The sequence below is a fragment of the Odocoileus virginianus genome, chromosome 13, assembly GCF_023699985.2.
Source record: "Odocoileus virginianus isolate 20LAN1187 ecotype Illinois chromosome 13, Ovbor_1.2, whole genome shotgun sequence".
NCBI lineage: Eukaryota > Metazoa > Chordata > Mammalia > Artiodactyla > Cervidae > Odocoileus > Odocoileus virginianus.
The window spans coordinates 2,730,151-2,753,458 of NC_069686.1; the positions used below are offsets into that span (position 1 = coordinate 2,730,151).

The 23,308-nt window shown below is 37.3% G+C and overlaps 1 protein-coding gene across 4 annotated transcripts in view; it reads right to left on the reverse strand.

Annotated features, from left to right (window-relative positions):
* GULP1 (GULP PTB domain containing engulfment adaptor 1) overlaps positions 1-23,308 on the reverse strand; it is a 313,204-nt gene that overhangs the window by 120,525 nt on the left and 169,371 nt on the right. The gene's annotated exons all lie outside the window — the stretch shown is intronic.

Consider the following 23,308-nt stretch of genomic DNA (forward strand, 5'->3'; position numbering starts at 1 on the left):
TAAATAAAGGAATGTTGAACCACCCCTTTTATGCAAACTATTTTAATTACAAGTTCTTTTTAAATTTTTTAGATGTTTATAAACAATATTCTGAAATATCCTGAAGGACAATGGGTAAGAATAAACATAATAAGAAAACACATAAGAAAAACATTACTCAATATTATGAGTGGCACAGCAGACAAGAATAATATATAAAATAAAATTTCTCCAAAGTTCCTTAATTTTCTTGTCTTTTTTCTTTTACATCTTTCATTAATTATATTTACTTGCAAATTTAAGAAGAAAGAAGGTTAACTTTTCCCTGAACTTGTCAGTAAAAAGTATGGTAATGTTTTGGATTATCATTAACAGCAGTGGTGGATAAACAGGAGTCATCTGCTTATGACAAGTGGATATCATGCCCCTCTCCCCTCCATCATGCTATGCTGGGCAACTCTTTGCCCCATTCTCCAGGCAGCTGCTGCCTATCTTTTGAAACCAAGGCAATAGGGCATTTCCCACTCCTCGTCCCTGAAACCACAGAGGGAGCCTTGATGATCCCTGAATCATCATCTGGATGATGCACCCCTAGACTTGAAGAACAGTGTGCATTCACAGCCAAATAGATGTATGGTCCTATCCTGTGGGATCTAAGAAATCCAAAATATTTTCATCATTTCATCCCATCAACATTTCCTTCAGCTGAAACCAGCAGTGTTTCTGTTAGAGTAACTGATTAGGTCTGTGAATCACACAGACATTAATCTTATGAAAGGACAGTTTCTCCATAACCTGGTTATTCTCTGCCACATGAATTGACTGAGAATTTTCCAAACTTTTACGTGTTGATTAATTTGTGCATAACAACTTTCTTTCTTTCTTACATTTTACTATAATTATTTAAAAAGAACCAAGTTCCCCCTTTAACATTTTGCTTAGAAATCCCCTCCAGTTAAATATCCAATTTTGTTGATTCCTAGTTTTATCCTCCACAAAACATTAGAACAAAAATACAATTCAGTCAAGTTTTTTTTGGTTTTTGTTTTTTTGCCTTTTTTTTTTTAACAATGATCACCTTTTCACCATTGTTCAAAAACATGTTGTATTTTTTCCCCAAGACCTTAAAAGAATGGGCTTGAACATTTGTATTTCTACTAACATTCTGCTCATGATTATCTGTGGATTCTCTAAGAAGATGGAGACTTTCCCTCCAGCTCTCTTTTTTTCTTTCTGACCTCTGACCTGAACTGTCTTTAGCAGTCCCTTCAAAATACTCTTGGTTCCTTCTAGCATACACTTCAGAACTCTTCAAGCGTCTCCCCATTATCTAGTTCCAAAGCTACTTCCACAGTTTTAGGTATTTGTTCTCAGTAACAAATTTTTTTTCTCTTGGTCTGGTCAGGTTGCCATAACAAAATACCTTAGACTGGGTGGCCTCAACAACAGAAATTTATTTCTCACAGCTGTAGAGGCTAGAATTTTGAGAGTCATACTTTAGGTGCCAGCATGGTCAGGTTTTAATAAGTACCTTCTACCCAATTAGATCCTAAAGACTCCATCTCTAGATACCCTTTCTTTGGGGGTAAGGGCTTCGACATATTAATTTGGAGGGAACACGAGGATTCAGTCCATAGCACTCTCCATAAATCTACATAGCAATTAAAGCACAACAGAGAGATTAATCTTTATCATAAAGTCATTTTTACAGTGCAATTACTGCTGTTTATGTCCTTGCATTTCTACTCTCAAAGGAAAATAAAAATAGTTAACTCAATTATAAACTATTAGTGTTAAGCACTGTTTTGTAGACTTAGATGATGACACAGTAGCATCACTCTGTTATTCACCTCACACTTTACTCGTCTTCTCATGATACACACTATTAATACAAGATAGGTAGAGAGTACAGTAAGAATTAGAATGCCATGATAATTATGCCATGCATTGTAACCATATAAGATGGTTTATTTTCTATGCTCTGAAAGATATTACTATTATTTAAATTATGATTAAAAATAACTTGTCTACAATTAATTTATTCATTTAGTCAGAAATTATTTACTGACCACCAGTGTCAAACATTATTCAAGATGCAAAGTAATACAATAAAGATCAAATATTTCTGTATCCTCCCAAGAATTACTTTTCACCTAGAAGCTAACAGACATGATTGTTATCCTCAAGGAATAAGTGAAGATCAAAAACTTGCAGAAAAAAAAAAAAAAACATGCAGTAAAGAAATATAATGTATCTAAATGTAAGATTCAACTTCTCTGGAAAAATGAAGAAACCAATACTAAGAATGAAGAGAAAATCTTAAAAGCAGTCAGAAAAGAAGATGTTATGTATAGAGGAGCAAAGATTATGATTGCAGCAGCTTTCACATCTGAAACATTGCAAACTAAAAGACAGGAGTGACATCTGGAAAGTATGAAAAAAACTGAAGCTGGATGAAGAAACAGATCACCTAATTATATATGGGGAAAGGCAAGAGTGCCCAGAGAAAGGCAGTGCCAAAGAACACTCAAACTACCGCAGGTACACTCATCTCACAGGCTAGGAAAGTCATGCTCAAAATTCTCCAAGCCAGGCTTCAACAGTATGTGAACCAAGAACTTCCAGATGTTCAAGCTGGATTTAGAAAAGGCAGAGGAATCAGGGATCAAATTGTCAACATCCGTTGGATGATCAAAAAAGCAAAAGAGTTTCAGAAGAACATCTACTTCTGCCCTCTTGACCATGCTAAACCTTTGACAGTGTAGATCACAACAAACTGTGGAAAATTCTTCAAGAGATGGGAATATCAGACCACCTGACCTGCCTCCTGAGGAATCTGTATGCAGGTCAAGAAGCAACAGTTACAACTGGACACAGAACAACAGACTGGCTCCAAATTGGGAAAGGAGTATTCAAGGCTGTATATTGTCACCCTGCTTAGTTAAATTATATGCAGAGTATATCATGTGAAATGCTGGGCTGGATGAAGCACAAGCTGCAATCCAGGTGCCAGGAGAAATATCAATAACCTAAGACATGCAGATGACAGCACACTTATGGCAGAAAGCAAAGAACTAAAGAGCTTCTTGATGAAAGTGAAAGAAGAGAGTGAAAAAGCTGGCTTAAAACAACATTCAGAAAACGAATATCATGGCATCTAGTCTCATCATTTCATAGCAAATAGATGGGGAAACAATGGATACAGTGAGAGACTTTATTTTCTTGGGCTCCAAAATCACGGCAGATGGTAACTGCAGCCATGAAATTAAAAGACACTTACTCCTTGGAAGAAAAGCTACAACCAACCTAGGTAGCATATTAAAAAGCAGAGACATTACTTTGCTGACAAAGGTCTAGTTAAAGCTATGGTTTTTCCAGGAGTCATGCATGGATGTTAGAGTTGGATGATAAAGAAAGCTGAGTACCGAAGAATTGATGCTTTTGAACTGAAGTGTTGGAGAAGATTCTTGAGAGTCCCTTGGACTGCAAGGAGATCAAGCCAGTCAATTCTAAAGGAAATCAGTCCTGAATATTCATTGGAAGGACTGATGCTGAAGCTGAAACTCCAATATTTTGGCCAACTAATATGAAGAACTGACTCATTGGAAAAGACCCTGATGCTGGGAAAGATTGAGGCAGAAGGAGAAGGGGATGACAGAGGATGAGATGGTTGGATGGCATCACCGACTCAATGGACGTTAGTTTGGGTAAACTCCAGGAGTTGGTGATGGACAGGGAAGCCTGGCATGCTGGAGTCCATGGGGTCGCAAAGAGTAGGACACGATTGAGTGACTGAACTGAACTGAATTGAACTAAAGAGTGATTTTTCAGGTTCATTTTTAATTTCTTTATAAAATACCATAATGTATTGTACATTTTTGCTCTTATCTTTCTTAGGGATCCAGAGGCAAGCAAGTAACTCTAGCTATGTACAAAATACAAATGGGATGTGTAAACGTGATCAAGAAAAAAATCATAATTAATAAACTATTCACAATGTATAGAAACATAACGATTCTAAATTTAAAGCCAATTGGGAGTTTAAATTCTCTAAATAAAAGTTCTTAAATGGATTATAAACATTAAAGGCAGATGTCTTTAAGTTAATTATTTTAATCCCAAATTTTTCATAAAAATCAGTAAACACATTAACAAAACACTATGAATCCACTTCATATTCATTGACTGTATAAATTTAACCTTTTTAGCCCTGATTGTAAAAGAAGTTTGAAGCCAACAATCACTTTTTTAGAATAATCCATAGTATACAAGTTTGAAAATTATTTACCAACAGAAATTTGGTAAGTTCCTATACATACTTATAAATCAGTTCAGAAGAAGTTTAGAGTGAATTTTTTAATGAATGGCAGTTTCCTGCTTTGCAACCTGCTTCCCAGGCTCTTGCTTTAAAAATTAAATCACACTGTAATGACTAAAGAAACTCTACACAGTATGAATATTAAAAGCTGTAAAGTAGTTGGCTCTGAATTTCATTTTTATTGTTATGAGTAATTTAATATCAAATTTTCCTGGAATTCTTTCAAGGTTAAAAGAAAAAAAAAGAAACCTCAAATTGATTAAAACATGGTTCACATTTATGTAACTCATACATCACTTTAAAATCCTGTTCACTAAGAGATCAGAGATGATGCTAAAGTAATGATGATTAATCATTAGATTTAATTCTGTACAGAAGGGAAAACCAGGTGAAGTTAAAATAGATCTTTGCCTGTGAATGCATATACAACACATTTCTTTTTACTCTCAAAACTTTTGTGTGCTTTTTGAATATATAATTCAAGAAGGTAATCCTGAGACAATGTCAGACAATTTTAGATCCTGCATTAACGCCTCCACATTGCTAAATACTCTAAAGTAGTTGCTGACAATTGGAACTTCATTGCTCTCCATAGTAAATGAAATTTCAAAAATCCTCCTGGGAGGACTCAGTTCATTTCTGACACTGTTCTGGATCTAATTAGTGTCTATTGTAAATGTTCTCTGCTTAAATCTCCCAATTCTAAGACATCTTCTGATATTCTTCCTCCCTGTATTTTAGGACAGTAATTTGCAAAGGGCTCTTTGCTTTTGTGGATCAATACTAAGTGTAGACAAGAAAACAAACCAGTACGCAAACTGAGACATTTCAAAGGAGAAGTCATGTGACATGTGTTTTAGAGGCTATACATTTGTAATTTACTAAGAGATAGCAATTTTAGTGTCTTCTGAAATTCCCTAACTTGAGATATAAATGCTTATCACTACTTTCCTTTTTTTTTAAATGATATTCACTCATATCTAACATTTATTAAAAAAAAAAAAAAAAAACCTTTGTCCTTCCACTAGCTACACTTTGAGACCATGTTGTATGACAAACATTATAGGAATGGGCTTCCCAGGTGGCACGCTGGTAAAAGAGTATGCCTGCTAACGCAGGGGATGCAAGAATCACAGGTTTTATCGCTGGGTCAGGAAGATCCCCTCAAGAAGGAAATGGCAATCCACTCCGGTTTTCTTGCCTAGAAAATTCCATAGACAGAGGTGCCTGGTTGGCCACAGCCCACGGAGTCGTAAAGAGTCGGACACAACTGAGCTTGATCTTGACAGCAATTAGAAAGTAAAAATAAGTAGGACGCGGCCCCTGCTTTCAAGGGATTTACCATCTTTGAGAGTAAGGGAGAAGGATATGTGGCTCTACAGGTGGGGAATGAACCCTATAAAAGAGGGAGACACCCTTGAAAGACAGAGGATGATGCACAGACGGCTGTTCTGTTCACAGGGAAAGCTTCAGAGTGCATGGGAGCAGTCACTTCCCTAACGGGCAAGGGCTAAAGGTGAGGGTGGGGCAAGGTTTCAGGTAGGAGGGCAGAGCACTTGTGGGCGTGTTGACTAGGGGCATGCAGCTCCTAGATACACTGCTAATCGCCTTCTGGGAGCCATCCATTGGCTCTCCTTGAGGGCCCAGACTACTATGCAACACCCTTTATTAGGAATGGGAAAAGGCCTAAGAAGAGCTTTAGCATTTCACAATGTGGCAAACTCTTCAGAATGGCTTATATATGAGAAGATCTTGACATAAAAGATCCAGAAATACCAGGTCTAGGGAACAACAACAACAACAACAACAAAAGGACCTGAATTTCTTGCAATGCTAAAAGTAAGGTTTGGTGACACTAGTGGTAAAAAAAAAAAGAAAAAACAAAAACAAAAACAAAAAACCCGCCTGCCAACATAGGAGACATAAGAGACACAGGTTTGATCCCTGGGTAAGGAAGATCCCCTGGAGGAGCTCATGGTAAGCCACTCCATGATTCTCGTCTGGAGAATCCCATGGACCGAGGAGTCTGGTGGGCTATAGTCCATAGGGTCACAAAGTGTGGGACATGACTGAAGTGATTTAGCACTGAAGAGTAAGGTAAAATAAAGGCTGTTGTTGAGTTGTTAAGTCGTGTCTGGCTCTTTTGGGACTTCATGGACTATAGCACACCAGGATTCCCTGTCCTTCAGTATCTCAGGGAGTTTGCTCAAACTCATGGCCTTTGAGGCTGTGATACCATCCAACCATCTTCACCTCTTGTCCTCAATCTTTCCCAGCATCAGAATCTTTTCAGTGAGTCAGCTCTTTGAAGCAGGTGGCCAAAGGATTAGAGCTTCAGCTTCAGCATCAGTCCTTCAATGAATATTCAGGGTTGATTTCCTTTAGGTCTGACTGATTTGATCTCCTTGCTGTCCGAAGGACTCACTCAAGAGTCTTCTCCAGCAGTACAATAAGAAAGCATCAATTCTTCAGTGCTAAGCCTTCTTTATGGTCCAACTCTCACATTCATACATGACTAGTGGAAAAACATTAGCTTTGACTAGACGGACCTTTGTTGGAAAAGTGCTATCTCTGCTTTTTAATATGCTGTTTAGGTTTCTCATAGCTTTTCTTCCAAGGAGCAAGCGTCTTTTAATTTCATGGTAGCAATCACCATCTGTGGTGATTTTGGAGCCCAAGAAAATAAAATCTGTCACTGTTTCCACTTTTTCCCCATCTATTTGCCATGAAGTCATCAGACCAGATATCATGATCTTAAGTTTTTTGAACGTTGAGTTTTAAGCCAGCTTTTTCACTCTCATCTTTCACCTTCATCAAGAGGCTCTTTAGTTCCACTTCACTTTCTGTCATTATAGTGGCATCATCTGCATATCTGAGATTGTTGATATTTCTCCCAGTAATCTTGATTCCAGCTTGTGATTCATCCAGCGCACCGTTTCTCATGATGTACTCTGCACGTAAGTTAAATAAACAGGGTGACAATATACAGCCTTGATGCATTCTTTTCCTAATGTTGAAGCAGTCTGTTGTTCCATGTCCAGTTCTAACTGTTGTTTCTTGACCTGTATACAGCTTTCTTAGGAGACTGGTGAAGTGGTCTGGTATTCCCATCTCTTTAAGAATTTTCCACAGTTTGTTGTAATCCACACAGTCAAAGGCTTAGCACAGTCAATGAAGCAGACATAGATGTTTTTCTGGGATTATCTTGATTTCTCTGTGATCAAAAGGATTTTGGCAATTTGATCTCTGGTTCTTCTGCACCTTCTAAAACCAGCTTGTGCATCTGGAAATTCTCAATTCACATACTGCTGAAATCTAGCTTGGAGCCTCATTTGAGCCTCATGTTGCTAGCATGTGAAATGAACACAATCATACATTAGTTTGAACATTCTTTCATACTACCCTTCTTTTGGATTGGAATGAAAACTGACGTTTTCCAGTCTTGTGACCACTACTTAGTATTCCAAACTTGCTGATATACTGACTGCAGCACTTTAACAGCATCATCTTTTTTGATTTTAAATAGCTCAGCTGGAGTTACATCACCTCCACTATCTTTATTAGTAGTAATGCTTATTAAGGCACATTTGATTTCACACTCCAGGATGTCTGACAATAGGTGAGTGACCACACCATCGTTGTCACTCACTGAGAGGCTACAATGAATCAAAAGGAAAAATGAGCATATACAGCCTATTCTTACTGATGACAAAAGCTACGGAATTTGAAATTTACTGACACTGCCTATTCTAAGAGGATTTGAAAGAAACATATTCAGAAGTCATTTCCAGAGCTAAGTACTGTTCAGTAAGTATCTGGTCCGTAATTATGGCGACATTGGGATATCGCAAAACTCAGTACGGGGACTGAGTATCAGGACTGAGTATCAGCCTGAGTACCACCACTCATCCCCTCCAGAATGAAGATAAACACAGGTCCTTTTTTGTGTTCTTTCAATGAAAAGAGAAAACTCCAGAGATGGAGATGCAGTGGAAACCTCAAATCATCTGAGCTATCCCAGTGGCATGATGAGTATCTCAATATACTTCCATAAGTGCCTATAAAATTCTGAGCTAAATTTTGGCAGGCTTATATCAGTCTGTTTCAACATTAGATAGAGATTTTTCATGAAAGCTTCATCCAATGATAAATGAAGTATTTCTCTCCCTGGATTTTCTTCATTATCTTATGCTCTTAATGGGAGGTCAGTTACTTTTCTCTCAAATGAGATAATCAAAATAAATTATGCTAAAAGAAGTATTTATAAAGACAAAACTCCATGTCGAAATGGACATTATTACAATAGAATAAACATGGCTTTCCTATATGTGAACCTAAGAGTAACCTAGCTTAAGCTTCATTTTGAATGTTAGATTTTGAAGTTCTTTGTACAACTTCTACTTAATATTTCCCCCCTTTTAAAAATCACAATACACTATTTCTCCCTTTTATTTTCATTGCACACAAAAGAATTATACCTTTTTAGATCTGCTGTTTTCATCATTTGACCAAACACTTTGATATCCTTATCCTAACTGTGAGTGAGAACTTGTAGGATCCAACCACTGAGGTAGCATTATCTTTGGCAAAACTCTCTTAATTCCTTTGAAAGACTAGAATAAAACAGCTTGACTGCTCAATTAATGCTATCACAGTCTAGGATTAAAGACTGAAGGGATCTTGACTGGAATTCATAAAATATATATTGTGTTAAGATTCAGTTGATTTCTACAGATAAAGCAGCAATATAAAACTTTGTACCTGAGTTTCAAAATTTTTTGCCTGTCATTAGGATATTTAGATTGAAAAGGATTTTTTCACTTAAATGTCTTGCTTTAATGTTATCCATTTTGATTTTTAATTTTTGACATGTATGGCAACTAGTTTTTATCTTTATGATAAATTCTAACAACCAAGGATTTACAAAAGTGCATAGATTTCAAGAAAATTAGAGATACCAAGAGAACATTTCATACAAAATGGGCACAATAAAGGACAGAAATGGTATGGACCTAACAGAAGCAGAAGATAGTAAGAAGAGGTGGCGAGAATACACAGAAGAATTATACAAAAAACCTTCATGATCCAGATAATCAAAATGATGTGATCACTCACCTAGAGCCAACATTCTGGAATGCAAAATGAAGCAGGCCTTAGGAAGCATGACTACGAACAAAGCTAGTGGAGGTGATGGAATTCCAGTTGAGCTATTTCAAATCCTAAAAACATGATGTTGTGAAAGTGCTGCACTCAATATGTCAGCAAATTTGGAAAACTCAGCAGTGGCCACAGGACTGGAAAAGGTCAGTTTTCATTCCAATCCCAAAGAAAGGCAATGCCAAAGAATGTTCAAACTACCATACAACTGCACTCATTTCACATGCTAGTAAAGTAATGCTAAATATTCTCCAAATCAGGCTTCAACAGTATGTGAATGTGAACTTCCAGATGTAGAAGCTGGATTTAGGAAAGGCAGAGGAACCTGAGATCAAATTGCCAATGTCCATTGGATCATCAAAAAAGCAAGAGAGTTCCAATAAAACATCTACTTCTGCTTCATTGACTATGCCAAAGCCTTTGACTGTGTGGATTACAACAAACTGTGGCAAATTCTTAAAGAGGTGGGAATACTAGACAACTTTACCTGCCTCCTGAGAAATCTGAATGCAGGTCAAGAAGCAACAGTTAGAACTGGACATGGAACAACAGACTGGTTCCAAAATGGGAAAGGAGTACGTCAAGGCTGTATATTGTCACCCTGCTTATTTAACTTATATGCAGAGTACATCATAAGAAATGCTGGACTGGATGAAGCACAAGCTGGAATCAAGATTCATGGGAGAAATATCAAATATCTAAGATATGCAGATGACACCACACTTATAGCAGAAAGCAAAGAAGAACTAAAAAGCCTCTCGATGAAAGTGAAAGAGGAGAGTGAAAAAGTTCGCTTAAAACTCAACATTCAGAAAACTAAGATCATGGCATCTGTTCCCATCACTTCATGGTAAATAGATGGGAAAACAACGGATACAGTGACAGGCTTGATTTTGGGGGTCTCCAAAAGCCCTGCTGATGGTAACAGCATGCCATGAAATTAAAGACACTTGCTCCTTGGAAGATAAGTTATGACCAACCTAGACAGCATGTTAAAAAGCAGAGACATTACTTTGCCAACAAAGGTCTGTCTAGTCAAAGCTGTGGCTTTTCCATTAGTCATGTATGGATGTAAGAATTGGACTCTAAAGAAAGCTGAGTGCTGAAGAATTAATGCTTTTGAACTGTGGTGTTGGAGAAGACTCTTGAGAGTCCCTTGGACAGCAAGGAGATCAAACCAGTCTATCCTAAAGGAGATCAGTCCTGAATATTCATTAAAGGACTGATGCTGAAGCTGAAGCTCCAATACTTCGACCACTTGATGGGAAGAACTGACTCATTCGAAAAGACCCTGATGCTGGGAATGATTGAAGGCGGGAGGAGAAGGGGATGACAGAGGATGAGATGGTTGGATGGCATCACTGACTTGATGGACATGAGTTTGAGTAAGCTCCGGGAGTTGGTGATGGTCAGGGAAGCCTGGAGCTGCAGTCAGTGGGTCGCAAAGAGTCGGACACGACTGAGTGACTGAACTGAACTGAACTGAATAGATTTGCCATTTTAATCATTTTATATACAGTTTTAAGACAGAGGGAAACAATTCCTTTTACCAGCTCTTTGCATCAGTCCTAGAAGAAACTAAAAGAAACATCTTTTCACATGATGTCTACAGCATCTTACAGTGTTAATGGCTTTGGTAAGAGCACATTGATAGAAAATCTAGTCCTCCAAAACATATCCTTCCAATATTTCTATTGTAAAATCATGCTTTCCTTAGTATTAGAGGCATTACTGTTACTGTTATAGGCTCTATACTTGCCTAGGAGCAATACTGTTTGACCACAGCAAATAATGCATTCTGCCTCTGTGGCTACAATCAGAACGACATATTTTTAACTTTTAGTGGAACCATGGTGATCTTAAATCTGCTGGTGACCCTCCTGTCAGCTTTCTACCACCATTTCCTATCCAGCTGCCAAAACATTTCTTCTGAGAAATCTCTATCTTCATCACCACCTTGATGATTTGAACTTTACCCTAGTCATGTAATCCTGGAAAATAACAAAGGTTAAGGAAATCCCCCACCCTTTGTGTCTGATAATGGCTTGCTACGAAGAACCACCCTTTCCCACATTACTTAGATAAGATCCAGAGCATTCTCCTGTTTACCCAGAACAGGGTCAGACTTAGACCTTCCAAATTCCTATTGTTTACTTCATTAATGATTGATTGAAATCAAAAGACACTTTCTTCTTGGAAGAAAAGCTATGACAAATTTAGAAAGCATATTAAAAAGCAGAGACATTTTGCCAATAGCAGACACTTTGCCAATAAAGGCCTCTATAGTCAAAGCTATGGTGCTATAGTTTTTCCAGTAGTCATAAGATGTGAGGGTTGGACCATAAAGAACGCTGAGCATCATAAAATTGATGCTTTTGAACTGTAGTGTTGGAGAAGACTCTTGAGAGTCCCTTGGACAGCATGGAGATCCAACCAGTCAATCCTAAAGGAAATCAGTCCTGAATATTCCTTTGAAGGACTGATGCTGAAGCTGAAGCTTCAATTCTTTGGCCACCTATTGTGAAGAGCCAACTAATTGGAAAAGACCCTGATGCTGTGAAAGATTGAGGGCAGGAGGAGAAGGGGACAACAGAGGATGAGAAGGCTGGAGGGCAACAATGATTCAGTGCACATGAGTTGAGCAAACTCTGGGAGGTGGTGAACAACAGGGAAGCTTGGCGTGCAGCAGTCCCTAGGGTCACAAAGTCACTCAGACATGACTGAGTGACTGAACAACAATGACTGATTAGAGGAACTGTCTGTATTACTGACCAATCTGGACAAAATACCTGCTACTTAGATGTGACCAAACTAGCTAAGCTTCTCTGCTTCCACAGGCTCCTGAACTTTGACCCACCCTCAGCCTTCCTTCATAGTCTCTTCTAAGAGGAGAACCTCAGAGTAAAACATTCTCTGGTCTACTGTCTCTAAATGTACCATCCTCACACATCCTACATTCCTACCAACATCCTATTCTTTCCAGTCTTCGTTACTCTTCCTTACAAGAGAATAGCCCTTTTCTGTCTAGACTTGGAAATGCTTGCAGATCCAATCCTTGGCATATTCTCCCTACTGCAATAGCATACTCCCATTATTGCAGTAATTTTACCAAATAAGGTCTCTCTTCTCAACCTAAATTTGAATATATTTTTTATTTGACACTCCATTTGACCATATTTAGAAAGTTCTGGAAACTAACATCTACCTACTTCAAGGAATTAATTTGCAAATTTTCCTTTGACTAAATCTAATCAAATGGAGCTAGCCCTCTCATTCTCTCACATTCATGTGTGCCTTCATTTCACCATCGAATAAATTGCAAAAAGATACCCTAGAAAAGTAAATGAATCTGGCTTGTAAAAATTTCATTTTTAGAATCCCTAGCATCAAGTTCACATCTACAGTGAATATCAGTTAAATTACAAAGTGACTTAACAAATTTAATTATACTTCAATTATAAAGTTAATTAACAGATTGTTTTCAAAAACAATCTACATTTTATTGCAATACAAGTATATATCTTAGTTCCCAAAATCTGTTGAAAATGTGTAACAAAGAAAAATCTTGAATTACTTTGAAGATATTTTCAAAGTTAGGAAAATTTCCAAGATTGTTCAGTAGTCCAATTAACAAAGCTATACTCTTACCTTATTACATATACAGTACAGAGTTATGACAAAAAATGCAAATAAATACAATGCACTTCTTCATCAAAGAAAACATTATAAATAAGCCTATAATGATAATAGCCATGATCATTCTCTGACATAAGAAATATTTTCTGTGTTAGACAAAAAGAAATCAATTTAAATAATACATCTGGTGAAACAATATAAATTAATGAATAATTTGAAAAGTTCAGTTTAGTTCAGTCGCTCAGTCGTGTCCAACTCTTTGCGACCCCATGAACTGCAGCACGCCAGGCCTCCCAGTCCATCACCAACTCCCAGAGTTTACCAAAACTCATGTCTATTGAGTCAGTGATACCATCCAGCCATCTCATCCTCTATTGTCCCCTTCTCCTCCTGCCCTCAATCTTTCCCAGGATCAGGGTCTTTTCCAATGAGTCAGTTCTTCGCATGAGGTGGCCAAAGTATTGGAGTTTCAGCTTCAGCATCAGTCCTTCCAATGAACACCCAGGACTGATCTCCTTTAGGATGGACTGGTTGGATCTCCTTGCAGTCCAAGGGACTCTCGAGAGTCTTCTCCAACACCACAGTTCAAAAGCATCAAGTCTTCTGCACTCAGCTTTCTTTATAGTCCTCCTCTGACATCCATACATGACTATTGGCAAAACCAGTCCTGTGGCCACTGCTGAGTTTTCCAAATTTGCTGGTATATTGAGTGCAACACTTTCACAGCGTCATCTTTCAGGATTTGAAATAGCTCAAGTGGAATTCCATCACCTCCACTAGCTTTGTTCGTAAAGCCACGTATATTTTCAGGTTTCCCTGGTAGATCAGAGAGTAAAGAATCTGCTTGCAATGCTGGGTACCTGGGTTTGATCCATGGGTTGGGATGATTCCCTGGGGGAGGGCATGGCAACCCACTCCAGTATTCTTGCCTGGAGAATCCCATGGATAAAGGAGCCTGGGGGGCCTCAGTCCATGGGGTTGCAAAGAGTTGGACACGACTGAGCAACTTTCACTTGGATTTTCATGTATATTTTCAGACTGAAGTCCAGCAGACACTGTGATTTTTTCAACAGCAAAAAATGAAGAAAAAAATTTAATAAGGCAAATATTCTTTCTAGGTTAAAATTTTCATAGAAACAAAATTTTAAGAATAGAAGGAAATGAAGATAGTATCTACCTAAGGACAAGGGGAAAATACTTGTAAATGAAAAAAGAACAACAAGTCATTAATAAGTGAACCATATGGAAAATATTAGTATGAAAATATAATGTCTGGAATTATAAAAGGTCATAAAAATAATCTGCAGAATTGGTAAAATTAATGGATGAATTATTGAACATAAAGATTAAATGGAGAAACTCTCCTAGAGGACTACAAAAAAAGTATAGAGATATATCAAAGAAATACTGAGAGATTTAGAGCATAGAAATAAAAGTGCCAACATCTAGATACTGGGAATACTAGAAAGAGAGAAACATAAAAAGAGAGATCAAGATACATTTAAAAAAATTATGAAGTGAATTTTCACAGAATTAAAACTGATTATGAAAAATATCAAATAGAAAGTTTCAGACTTAGGCATATTAGAGTAAAATTTAGAATAGTAAACTGCAAGACAGTACACAACACAGACAGGCAGAAACAGATTACCTACATAGCAACAAGCACCAAATTAATAATAAACTTCCTAACTGTAACACAGGATGCAAAAAAGACAAGTAACCAATATTTTCAATATATTCTGAAACAAAAGAACTTTGAATTGTGAATGTCATAAGAAGAAACTATAATATAATGTGGGAGTAAAACTACATTGAAGACAATGCCTCAGAATTGTTACCACCAAAAAATTTATTTTGGTCTGCTGCTGCTGCTGCTAAGTCGCTTCAGTCGTGTCCGACTCTGTGCGACCCCATAGACGGTAGCCCACCAAGCTCCCCCATCCTTGGGATTCTCCAGGCAAGAAAGTACTAAAAATATTCTTTGGAACAGTGAAATAAGAAATAAACCCAGCTTTTGTAATGGAAAGAGACACTAATTTCACATTTTATCGTAAGAGCAATAATAGTTAAAGTAGGACTATAAAAGGAGAAAAATAGAGACAGATGCATACATTATAAATGAAACCTATCTATATGTATATATATGTAACAGTATGTATGTAAGTGTTTAAATAACCATTAATTCCTATTTTGAACATGTTTTGTCAGAAAATAGAAAACAAAAGCTGTTTAGTTAATTTATTAATTAGTATTAATATAATTTTATTCCAAAACAAAAACTACATAAAAAATAAGAATATGCCCATTTATATGTGAAATAGATGCAAAAATCACAATAAAATGTTAGCTACTGAAGAGGCAGAAGGGGTAAAGAACGAGCATATAAAGGAACAGAATCAGAGGGAAGATCATGACTATGAACAGCCCTAATGAGTATGACTATTTCAATACCTCGCACCTGCAATCAGTATATACACCCTTGCACAAGGCTAACGCTCTCATGCCATTTCTCTTTATTCAGTCGCCCAGGGAACAGGGAGTTCTGTGGTACACTTATGCGGTGATGTCAGAGCTGCTGCCTTCAGCACAGGAAAATGCAGAAGTCCATTTCAGACTAGAAAACAATACCTTCCATTCAATGGAGACATCTAGACGGGGACCTCCTGGCTACTCTGTGTTCCTTTCATTGCTTTTCCTTTGGTACCTCGTGGTGGCTGTTTCAGATACTTTCTATGCTCACCAAGTCATATGCTCAGAGATAACTTTGCCTCCTACTTTACTGAGGTGACTGATGACAGCCTGTCCATATTCCCAGACTTTTTTTTTTTCCTATTATCTCCACTAGTCAATTGGACAATGATGATTGCTCACTTTAAGGTTGAGATCCTAATACCCAGTCATCAATCTCTGCCTATTCTCTTCACCATCTCTCTTATCTCAGAGGAACAGGAACATCTCACTCCCTACACTTGTGCTCTTTGTTCTAATTTAATCTCAGTTCTTTCCAGTTCTTGAGAATCAGCATCGTTATCATCCTCACTCCACCAAGAGATGAAAATCTTTAGAGTACGAGATTTCTCTTTTAACTTCTGCCACAAAGTTTTTGAAATTCTGGCTACTTTTTTCACTGTGTCATGTCCTCAGACCTTCTGAAATATCTTCTGATTTATATTTCAAAGGGAGACCTGACTAGGCTAATTGACGGATGGATATTGAAAGTAAGGGAAAGAGAAATCAAGGACAACTACTTTCCTTTTTATTTTTAGCTGAGTAAATCATAGTATCACTTGTGAAAAAGGGACAGTTGGGGAAAGCAAAGGCTGGAAAGTGGAATCAAGACTTTTGTTTTGGATATGCTAGTTCTTAGACATCTATTAGACATCTAAGAAGAGAAATTGAGTGAATGGTTAGGTACAGGAGTCTGCGACTGGCAGGCAGGGTAGAAACAGAAATGTAATTTGTGAAGTAACCAATTTATAGATGATGAGATCAGCTAGGAAGTGGATATGAATAGAGAAATGATACTTGAGCCCATGGGCATGCCAAATTTTATAAACTAGGCAGAATAAAAAGATTAAGCTGGGGGATGGTTAAGAAACAGCCACTGAAGTCAACATTAAACCCAAGAAATTGTGCAGTTCTGGCATGCAAATGAAGAATATTTTCAGTAAAAAAAAAAAAAAGAAAGATTAAATAATACTGACATATCTACAAAGAGGAAGCTTGAGAAATAGCTATCAGTTTCAAAACATGGAGACTGTGGGTGACTTTTGCATCGTAGTTTCAGGGGTGAAGGGGCTAAGACAGTTTGATTGATGCTGGTTCCGGACAGAACAATTGAGGTAGTAAGACAGGAAGTGGAAAACTCATGGAATTTCTTCTATAAAGGGAAGCAAGAAATAAGGCAGGACATAAGGGTGATGAACTCAAGGAACAGACATTTATTTAGTACTGTTGCATGTGTATTTATGCTGATGAGAAAATAACTTTAGTAGCAGAAAATTGATGACACAGAAAAAGAGGGGATAAACACAAGAACAAATTCCTTGAACAGGCATAAAAGGGATATACAATCAAATCCACAAGTGAAGTGACTTATTTAGATAAAAGGAAAGGTCATTCACTCATATTTGAAAGTAAGGTTGAGTCATTGAAACATATAAAAATACTTGGTAGTTCAGCAGATTAAGTGGTAAGGAAACATGGAATTTCTCTTCCAATTGCATATATTGTATCAGTTAAAATGCATGTCCTTAGCCCTGAGTGAGGAAGTGAAGGGATTGAAGGATTAAAGACGAGAAAAGAAGAAGAAAGGAGGGGTAAGAAAATAGTCATCTCAAAGACAAGAACAAATGCTATTTCTAGGCAATTTTAATGACCTGATGAGGACTGAAATCTAAACATGCATTCAGACTATTCAACATGGTCATATGAGTTTGCGTGTGCACGTGTTTGTGCACTTGACCTATTTAAGCACTGAAGAGTACAGAATTGGAACATAAAAAAATCTTGGTCCATGAGAATTGTAGAAGGTAGCAGGAGAAAATACTTTTAAGTAAGGGGTGAAAACTTTAAAAATATGTTGGGAAAAACAGTCTCCTTGTAGTCCTTGGCATTTTTAATATCTAAAAAGGAGATGTGAACCATGTGATGTGAGTCCATCTCATTATTTTGCATTTTTCTTTTTATTTTTCAGTAGCTTTATTTTTTTTAACTTGTAAGTGTATTTTTTTTTCATTTATTTTTATTAGTTGGAGGTTAATTACTTTACAATATTGCAGTGGTTTTTGCCATACATTGACATAAATCAGCCATGGATTTACATGTGTTCCCCATCCTGATCCCCCCTCCCACCTTCCTCTCCATCCCATCCCTCTGGGTCTTCCCAGTGCACCAACCCTGAGCACTTATCTCATGCATCCAACCTGGGCTGGTGACCTGTTTCACCCTTAATAGTATACTTGTTTCAATGCTATTCTCTCAGAACATCCTACCCTCGCCTTCTCCCCAGAGCCCCAAAATCTGTTCTATACATCTGTGTCTTTTTTTCTGTTTTGCATATAGGGTTATCATTACCATCTTTTTAAAATACATATATATGCGTTAGTATACTGTACAGGTCTTTATCTTTCTGGCTTACTTCACTCTGTATTCTTTTTATTGTATTCTTTTTAATGGATGAGTAATATTCCATTGTGTATAGTGTGCCATAGTTTCCTTATCCATTCGTCTGCTGATGGGCATCTAGGTTGCTTCCATGTCCTGGCTATTATAAACAGTGCTGTGATGAACATTGGAGTGCACGTGTCTCTTTCAGATCTAGTTTCCTCGGTGTATATGCCCAGGAGAGGGATTGCTGGGTCATATGGCAGTTCTATTTCCAGATTTTTAAGGAATCTCCACACTGTTCTCCATAGTGGCTGCACTAGTTTGCACTCCCACCAACAGTGTAAGAGGGTTCCCTTTTCTCCACACCCTCTCCAGCATTTATTGCTTGTAGACTTTTGGATGATAGCCATCCTGACTGGCATGTAATGGAACCTCATTGTGGTTTTGATTTCCATTTCTCTGATAATGAGTGATGTTGAGCATCTTTTCATGTGTTTGTTAGCCATCTGTATGTCTTCTTTCAAGAAATGTGTGTTTAGTTCTTTGGCCCATTTTTTTATTGGGTCATTTATTTTTCTGGAATTGAGCTGCAGGAGTTGCTTGTATATTTTTGAGATTAATCCTTTGTCTGTTGCTTCATTTGCTATTATTTTCTGCCATTCTGAAGGCTGTCTTTTCACCTTGCTTATAGTTTCCCTTGTTGTGCAAAAGCTTTTAATTTTCACTAGTTCCCATTTGTTTATTTTTGCTTTTATTTCCAATATTCTGGGAGGTGGGTCATAGAGGATCCTGCTGTGATTCATGTCAGAGAGTGTTTTGCCTATGTTCTCTAGGAGTTTTATAGTTTCTGGTCTTACATTTAGATCTTTAATCCATTTTGAGTTTATTTTTGTGTATGGTGTTAGAAAGTGTTCTACTTCCATTCTTTTACAAGTGGTCGACCAGGTTCCCCAGCTTGTTAAAGAGGTTGTCTTTTTCCCACTGTATACCCTTGCGTCCTTTGTCAAAGATAAGGTGACCATAGGTTCGTGGATTTATCTCTGGGCTTTCTATTTTGTTCCATTGATCTATATTTCTGTCTTTGTGACAGTACCATACTGTCTTGATGACTGTGGCTTTGTAGTATAGTCTGAAGTTAGGCAGCTTGATTCCTCCAGTTCCATTCTTCTTTCTCAAGATTACTTTGGCTATTCGAGGTTTTTTGTATTTCCATACAAATTGTGAAATTATTTGTTATAGTTCTGTGAAAAATACCATTGGTAGCTTGATAGGGATTGCATTGAGTCTATAGATTGCTTTGGGTAGTATAGTCATTTTGACAATATTGATTCTTCCAATCCATGAACACGGTATATTTCTCCATCTGCTTGTGTCCTCTTTGATTTCTTTCATCAGTGCTTTATAGTTTTCTGTATATAGGTCTTTTCTTTCTTTAGGTAGATAGACTCCTAAGTATTTCATTCTTTTTATTGTAATGGTGAATGGTATTGTTTCCTTAATTTGTCTTTCGGTTTTTTCATTGTTAGTGTATAGGAATGCAAGGGATTTCTGTGTGTTAATTTTATATCCTTCAACATTACTGTATTCATTGATTAGCTCTAGTAATTTTCTGGTAGAGTCTTTAGGGTTTTCTATGTAGAGGATCATGTCGCCTGCAAACAGTGAGAGTTTTACTTCTTCTTTTCCTATCTGGATTCCTTTTATTTCTTTTTCTGCTCTGATTGCTCGGTCAACACTTCCAAAACTATGTTGAATAGTAGTGGTGAGAGTGGGCACCCTTGTCTTGTTCCTGACTTTAAGGGAAATGCTTTCAATTTTTCACCATTGAGGATAATGTTTGCTGTGGGTTTGTCATATATAGCTTTTATTATGTCGAGGTATGTTCCTTCTATGCCTGCTTTCTGGAGAGTTTTTACCATAAATGGATGCTGAATTTTGTCAAAGGCTTTTTCTGCATCTATTGAGATAATCATATGGTTTTTATCTTTCAATTTGTTAATGTGGTGTATTACATTGATTGATTTGTGGATATTAAAGAATCCTTGCATTCCTGGGATAAAGCCCACTCGGTCATGCTGTATGATCTTTTTAATATGTTGTTGGATTCTGTTTGCTAGAATTTTGTTAAGGATTTTTACATCTATGTTCATCAGTGATATTGGCCTGTAGTTTTCTTTTTTGGTGACATCTTTGTCTAGTTTTGGAATTAGGGTGATGGTGGCCTCATAGAATGCGTTTGGAAGTTTTCCTTCTTCTGCAATTTTCTGGAAGAGTTTGAGTAAGATAGGTGTTAGCTCTTCTCTAAATTTTTGGTAGAATTCAGCTGTGAAGCCATCTGGTCCTGGGCTTTTGTTTGCTGGAAGATTTCTGATTACAGTTTCGATTTCCATGCTTGTGATGGGTTTGTTAAGATCTTCTATTTCTTTCTGGTTCAGTCTTGGAAAGTCATACTTCTCTAAGAATTTGTCCACTTCCTCCAAGTTGTCCATTTTATTGGCATAGAGCTGCTGGTAACAGTCTCTTATGATCCTTTGTATTTCAGAGTTATCTGTTGTGATCTCTCCATTTTCATTTCTAAGTTTGTTGATTTGTTTCTTCTCCCTTTGTTTCTTGATGAGTCTGACTAACGGTTTGTCAATTTTATTTACCTTTTCAAAAAAACAGCTTTTAGCTTTGTTAATTTCTGCTATGGTCTTTTTTGCATTTATTTCTGCCCTAATTCTTAAGATTTCTTTTCTTCTACTGACCCTGGGGTTCTTCATTTCTTCCTTTTCTAGTTGCTTTAGGTGTAGAGTTAGGTTAATTATTTGACTTTTTTCTTGTGTCTTGAGGTAAGCCTGTATTGCTACAAACCTTCCCCTTAGCACTGCTTTTACAGTGTCCCATAGGTTTTGGGTTTTTGTGTTTTCATTTGCATTTGTTTCTATGCATATTTTTATTTCTTTTCTGATTTCTTCTATGATATGTTGGTTATTCAGAAGTGTGTTATTTAGCCTCCATATTTTGGAATTTTTAATCATTTTTTTTTTCCTGTAATTGAGATCTAATCTTACTGCATTGTGGTCAGAAAAGATGACTGGAATGATTTCAATTTTTTTGAATTTACCAAGCCTAGATTTATGGCCAGGATGTGATCTATTCTGGAGAAGGTTTTGTGGGCACTTGAGAAAAAGGTGAAATTGATTGTTTTGGGGTGAAATGTCCTATAGATATCAATAGATCTAGCTGGACTATTGTGTCATTTAAAGTATGTGTTTCCTTGTTAATTTTCTGTTTAGTTGATCTGTCCATAGGTGTGAGTGGGGTATTAAAGTCTCCCACTATTACTGTGTTATTGTTAATTCCCCCCTTCATTTTGTTAGCATTGCAGTGCTCCTGTGTTGGGTGTGTATATATTTATAATTGTTATATCTTCTTCTTGAACTGATCCTTTGATCATTATGTAGTGCCCTTCTTTGTCTCTTTTCACAGCCTTTATTTTAAAGTCTATTTTATATGATATAAGTATTGCGACTCTTACTTTCTTTTGGACTCCGTTTGCGTGAAATATTTTTTCCAGCCCTTCACTTTCAGTCTGTATGTGTCCCTTGCTTTGAGGTAGGTCTCTTGTAGACAGCATCTATAGGGATCTTGCTTTTGCATCCATTCAGCCAGTCTTTGTCTTTTGGTTGGGGCATTGAACCCATTTACATTTAAGGTAATTATTGATAAGAATGGTCCCGTTGCCACTTGCTTTGTTGTTTTGGGTTCACGTTCATACAACCTTTCTGTGTTTTCTGTCTAGAGAAGATGCTTTAGCATTTGTTGAAGAGCTGGTTTGGTGGTGCTGAATTCTCAACTTTTGCTTGTCTGTAAAGCTTTTTAATTCTCCTTCATATCTGAATGAGGTCCTCGCTGGGTACAGTAATCTGAGTTGTAGGTTATTCTCTTTCATTACTTTAAGTGTGTCCTGCCATTCCCTTCTGGCCTGAAGAGTTGCTATTGTAAGGTCAGCTGTTGTCCTTATGGGAATCCCTTTGTGTGTTATTTGTTGTTTCTCCCTTGCTGCTTTTAATGTTTGTTCTTTGTGTTTCATCTTTGTTAATTTGACTAATATGTGTCTTGGGTTGTTTCACCTTGGGTTTATCCTGTTTGGGACTCTCTGGGTTTCTTGGACTTGTGTCACTATTTCTTTCCCCATTTTGGGGAAGTTTTCAGCTTTTATCTCCTCATGTATCAGCTATTATCTCCTCATAGCATCTTCTCATAGCCTTTCTTTTTGTCTTCTTCTGGGATGCCTATGATTTGAATGTTGGGGTGTTTCACATTGTCCCAGAAGTCCCTGAGGTTGTCCTCATTTCTTTTAATTATTTTTTCTTTTTTCCTCTCTGCTTCATTTATTTCCACCATTTTAATTTCTAACTCACTTGTCCTATCTTCTGCCTCTGTTATTCTACTGTTGGTTCCCTCCAGAGTGTTTTTTATCTCATTTATTGCATTATTCATTTTTAATTGACTCTTTTTTATTTCTTCTAGGTCCTTGTTAAACATTCATTGCATCTTCTCAATCCTTGTCTCCAGGCTATTTATCTGTAACTCTATTTTGTTTTCAAGATTTTGGATCATTTTTATTATCATTATTCTAAATTCTTTTTCAGGTAGATTCCCTTTCTCCTCCTCTTTTGTTTGGCTTGGTGGGCATTTTTCATGTTCCTTTACCTGCTGGGTATTTCTCTGCCTTTTCATCTTAGATTGCTGTGTTTGGGGTGGCCTTTCTGTATTCTGGTAGTCTGTGGTTCCTTTTCACTGCGGAGGTTTCTCCCAGTGGGTGGGTTGGATCTTTGGCTTGTTGAGGTTTGCTGGTTAGGGAAGCTTGTGTCGGTGTTCTGGTGGGTGGAGCTGGATTTCTTCTCTCTGGAGTGCAATGGAATGTCCAGTAGTGAGTTTTGAGATGGGTCTATGGGTTTGCTGTGACTTTGGGCAGCCTGTATATTGACGCTCAGGGCTATGTTCCTGCATTGCTGGAGAATTTGCGTGGTATGTCTTGCTCTGGAACTTATTGGCTCCTTGGGTGGTGGTTGGTTTCAGTGTAGGTATGGAGGCTTTTGGATGATCTCTTATTAATTA